This window comes from Somniosus microcephalus, unplaced genomic scaffold (genome assembly GCF_052327205.1).
Source record: "Somniosus microcephalus isolate GS21.2 unplaced genomic scaffold, FLI_Smic_1.0 unresolved_chr9, whole genome shotgun sequence".
NCBI lineage: Eukaryota > Metazoa > Chordata > Chondrichthyes > Squaliformes > Somniosidae > Somniosus > Somniosus microcephalus.
In genome coordinates, this window is record NW_028225187.1 from 37,607,549 (window position 1) to 37,613,548 (window position 6,000).

A 6,000-nucleotide genomic window follows, 5' to 3' on the forward strand; every position below is an offset into this window, starting at 1 on the left:
AATTATCTATAGAATTAAACACAGAAATATACAAATAATTATCCTCTCAATTATCTATAGTATTAAACACTGAAATATCTGAAGAATTATCCTTTCAATTATATATAGAATTAAACACTGAAATATCTGAGGAATTATCCTCTCAATTATCTATAGAATTAAACAATGATATATCTGAAGAATTATCCTCTCAATTATCTATAGAATTAAACACTGAAATATCTGAAGAATTATCCTCTCAGTTATCTGTATAATTAAACACTGAAATATCTGAGGATTTATCCGCTCAATTATCTGTAGAATTAAACACTGAAATATCTGACGAATTATCCTCTCAATTATCTATAGAATTAAACACTGAAATATCTGAAAAATTATCCTCTCAATTATCTATAGAATTAAACACCGAAATATCTGAAGAATTATCCTCTGAATTATCTATAGAATTAAAAACTCAAATACCTGAAGAATTATACTCTCAATTATCTATAGAATTAACCACTGAAGTATCTGAAGAATTATCCTCTCAATTATCTATAGAATTAAACACTGAAACATGTGAGGAATTATCCTCTCAATTATCTATAGAATTAAACACTGAAATATCTGAAGAATTATCCTCTCAATTATCTATAGAATTAATCACTGAAATATATGAAGAATTATCCTCTCAATTATCTATAGAATTAAACACTGAAATATCTGAAGAATTATCCTCTTAATTATCTATAGAATTAAACACTGAAATATGTGAGGAATTTTCCTCTCAATTATCTATAGAATTCAACATTGAAATATCTGAAGAATTATCCTCTCAATTATCTATAGAATTAAATACTGAAATATCTGAAGAATTATTCTCTCAATTATCTATAGAATTAAACACTGAAATATCTGAAGAATTCAACTCTCAATTATATATAGATTTAAACATTGAAATATCTGAAGAATTATCCTCTCAATTATCTGTAGAAATAAACACTGAAATAGCTGAGGAATTATCCTCTCAATTATCAATAGAATTAAACACTGAAATATCTGAAGAATTATCCTCTCAATTATCTATAGAATTAAACAATGAAATATCTGAGGAAATATCCTCTCAATTATCTATAGAATTAGACACTGAAATATCTGAGGATATATCCTCTCAATTATCTATAGAATTAAACACTGAAATATCTGAAGAATTATTCTCTCAATTATCTATAGAATTCAACATTGAAAGATCTGAAGAATTATCCTCACAATTATCTATTGAATTAAACACGAAATATCTGAAGAATTATACTCTCAACTATATATAGATTTAAACATTGAAATATCTGAAGAATTATCCTCTCAATTATCTATAGAATTAAACACTGAAATATCTGAAGAATTATCCACTCAATTATCTATAGAATTAAACATTGAAATATCTGAAGAATTATCCTTTCAATTATCTGTCGAATTAAACACAGAAATATCTGAGGAATTATCCTCTCAATTATCTATAGAATTAAACACTGAAATATCGGAAGAATTATCCCCTCAATTATCCATAGAATTAAACACTGAAATATCTGAAGAATTCAACTCTCAATTATATATAGATTTAAACATTGAAATATCTGAAGAATTATCCTCTCAATTATCTGTAGAAATAAACACTGAAATAGCTGAGGAATTATCCTCTCAATTATCAATAGAATTAAACACTGAAATATCTGAAGAATTATCCTCTCAATTATCTATAGAATTAAACAATGAAATATCTGAGGAAATATCCTCTCAATTATCTATAGAATTAGACACTGAAATATCTGAGGATATATCCTCTCAATTATCTATAGAATTAAACACTGAAATATCTGAAGAATTATTCTCTCAATTATCTATAGAATTCAACATTGAAAGATCTGAAGAATTATCCTCACAATTATCTATTGAATTAAACACGAAATATCTGAAGAATTATACTCTCAACTATATATAGATTTAAACATTGAAATATCTGAAGAATTATCCTCTCAATTATCTATAGAATTAAACACTGAAATATCTGAAGAATTATCCACTCAATTATCTATAGAATTAAACATTGAAATATCTGAAGAATTATCCTTTCAATTATCTGTCGAATTAAACACAGAAATATCTGAGGAATTATCCTCTCAATTATCTATAGAATTAAACACTGAAATATCGGAAGAATTATCCCCTCAATTATCCATAGAATTAAACACTGAAATATCTGAAGAATTATCCTCTCAATTATCTATAGAATTCAACAATGAAGTATCTGAAGAATTATCCTTTCAATTATCTATAGAATTAAACACTGAAATATCTGAAGAATTATCCTCTCAATTATCTATAGAATTAAACACTGAAATACCTGAAGAATTATCCTCTCAATTATGTATAGTATTAAACACTGAAATATCTGAAGAGTTATCCTCTCAATTACGTATAGAATTAAACATTGAAATATCTGAAGAATTATCCTTTCAATTATCTATAGAATTAAACACAGAAATATACAAATAATTATCCTCTCAATTATCTATAGTATTAAACACTGAAATATCTGAAGAATTATCCTTTCAATTATATATAGAATTAAACACTGAAATATCTGATGAATTATCCTCTCAATTATCTATAGAATTAAACAATGATATATCTGAAGAATTATCCTCTCAATTATCTATAGAATTAAACACTGAAATATCTGAAGAATTATCCTCTCAGTTATCTGTATAATTAAACACTGAAATATCTGAGGATTTATCCGCTCAATTATCTGTAGAATTAAACACTGAAATATCTGAAGAATTATCCTCTCAATTATCTATAGAATTAAACACTGAAATATCTGAAAAATTATCCTCTCAATTATCTATAGAATTAAACACCGAAATATCTGAAGAATTATCCTCTGAATTATCTATAGAATTAAAAACTCAAATACCTGAAGAATTATACTCTCAATTATCTATAGAATTAACCACTGAAGTATCTGAAGAATTATCCTCTCAATTATCTATAGAATTAAACACTGAAACATGTGAGGAATTATCCTCTCAATTATCTATAGAATTAAACACTGAAATATCTGAAGAATTATCCTCTCAATTATCTATAGAATTAATCACTGAAATATATGAAGAATTATCCTCTCAATTATCTATAGAATTAAACACTGAAATATCTGAAGAATTATCCTCTTAATTATCTATAGAATTAAACACTGAAATATGTGAGGAATTTTCCTCTCAATTATCTATAGAATTCAACATTGAAATATCTGAAGAATTATCCTCTCAATTATCTATACAATTAAATACTGAAATATCTGAAGAATTATTCTCTCAATTATCTGTAGAATTAAACACTGAAATATCTGAAGAATTCAACTCTCAATTATATATAGATTTAAACATTGAAATATCTGAAGAATTATCCTCTCAATTATCTATGTAATTAAACACTGAAATATCTGAATAATTATCTTCTCAATTATCTATAGATTTAAACATTGAAATATCTGAAGAATTATCCTCACAATTATCTACAGAAATATACAGTGAAATATCTGACGAATTATCCTCTCAATTATCTATAGAATTATACACTGAAATATGTGAGGAATTATCCTCTCAATTAACTTTGGAATTAAACACTGAAATATCTGAAGAATTATCCTCTCAATTCTGTATAGAATTGAACACTGAAATATCTGAAGAATTATCCTCTCAATTATCTATAGAATTAAACACTGAAACACCTGAAGAATTATCCTCTCATTCTGTATCGAATTAAACACTGAAATATCTGAAGAATTATCCTCTCAATTATCTATAGAATTAAACACTGAAATATTAGAGGAATTATCCTCTCAATTATCTATAGAATTAAACACTGAAATATATGAAGAAATTATCCTCACAATATCTATAGAATTAGACACTGAAATATCTGAAGAATTATCCTCACAATATCTATAGAATTAAACACTGACATATCTGAGGAATTATCCTCTCAATTATCTGTAGAAATAGACACTGAAATATCTGAAGAATTATCCTCTCAATTATCTATAGAATTAAATAATGAAATATCTGAGGAATTATCCTCTCAATCATCTATAGAATTAAACACTGAAATACTTGAAGAATTACACTCTCAATTATCTATAGAATTCATCATTGAAATATCTGAAGAATTATCCTCTCAATTATCTATAGAATTAAACACTGAAATATCTGAAGTATTATTCTCTCAATTATCTATCGAATTAAACTGAAATATCTGAAGAATTATACTCTCAATTATATACAGATTTAAACACTGAAATATCTGAAGAATTATCCTCTCAATTAGCTATAGAATTAAACAATGAAGTATCTGAAGAATTATCCTCTCAATTATCTATAGAATTAAACTCTGAAATATCTGAGGAATTATCCTCTCAATTCTGTATAGAATTAAACACTGAAATACCTGAGGAATTATGCTCTCAATTATCTTTAGAATTAAACACTGAAATATCAGAGGATTCATCATCACAATATCTATAGAATTGAACATTGAAATATCTGAAGAATTATCCTCTCAATTATTTATAGAATTAAACACTGAAATATCTGAGGAGTTATCCTCTCAATTATCTGTAGAAATAAACACTGAAATAGCTGAGGAATTATCCTCTCAATTATCTATATAATTAAACACTGAAATATCTGAAGAATTATCCTCTCAATTATCTATAGAATTGAACAATGAAATATCTGAGGAAATATCCTCTCAATTATCTGTAGAATTAGACACTGAAATATCTGAGGATATATCCTCTCAATTATCTATAGAATTAAACACTGAAATATCTGAAGAATTATACTCTCAATTATCTATAGAATTCAACGTTCAAATATCTGAAGAATTTTCCTCACAATTGTCTATAGAATCAAACACTGAAATATCTGAGGAATTATCCTCTCAATTATCTATAGAATTATGCACTGAAATATATGAAGAAATTATCCTCACAATATCGATAGAATTAGACATTTAAATATCTGAAGAATTATCCTCACAATATCTATAGAATTAAACACTGACATATCTGAGGAATTATCCTCTCAATTATCTATAGAAATAGACACTGAAATATCTGAAGAATTATCCTCTCAATTATCTATAGAATTAAACAATGAAATATCTGAGGAATTATCCTCTCAATCATCTATAGAATTAAACACTGAAATACCTGAAGGATTATCCTCTCAATTATCTGTAGAATTAAACACTGAAATATATGAAGAATTATCCTCTCAATTATCTATAGAATTAAACACTGAAATATCTGAGGAATTATCCTCTCAATTATCTATAGAATAAAACACTGAAATACCTGAAGAATTATCCTCTCAATTATCTATAGAATTAAACACTGAAATATCGGAAGAATTATCCTCTCAATTATCTATAGAATTAAACACTGAAATATCTGAAGAATTATCCTCTCAATTATCTATAGAATTCAACATTGAAATATCTGAAGAATTATCCTTAATTATCTATAGAATTAAACACTGAAATATCTGAAGAATTATTCTCTCAATTATCTATAGAATTAAACACTGAAATATCTGAAGTATTGTACTCTCAATTATATATAGATTTAAACATTGAAATTTCTGAAAAATTATCCTCTCAATTATCTATAGAATTAAACACTGAAATATATGAAGAATTATCCTCTCAATTATCCATAGAATTAAACACTGAAATATCGGAAGAATTATCCTCTCAATTATCTATAGAATTAAACACTGAAATATCTGAAGAATTATCCTCTCAATTATCTATAGAATTAAACACTGAAATATCTGAGGAATTATCCTTACAATTATCTATAGAATAAAACACTGCAATACCTGAAGAATTATACTCTCAATTATCTATAGAATTCAACATTGAAATATCTGAAGAATTGTACTCTCAATTATATAT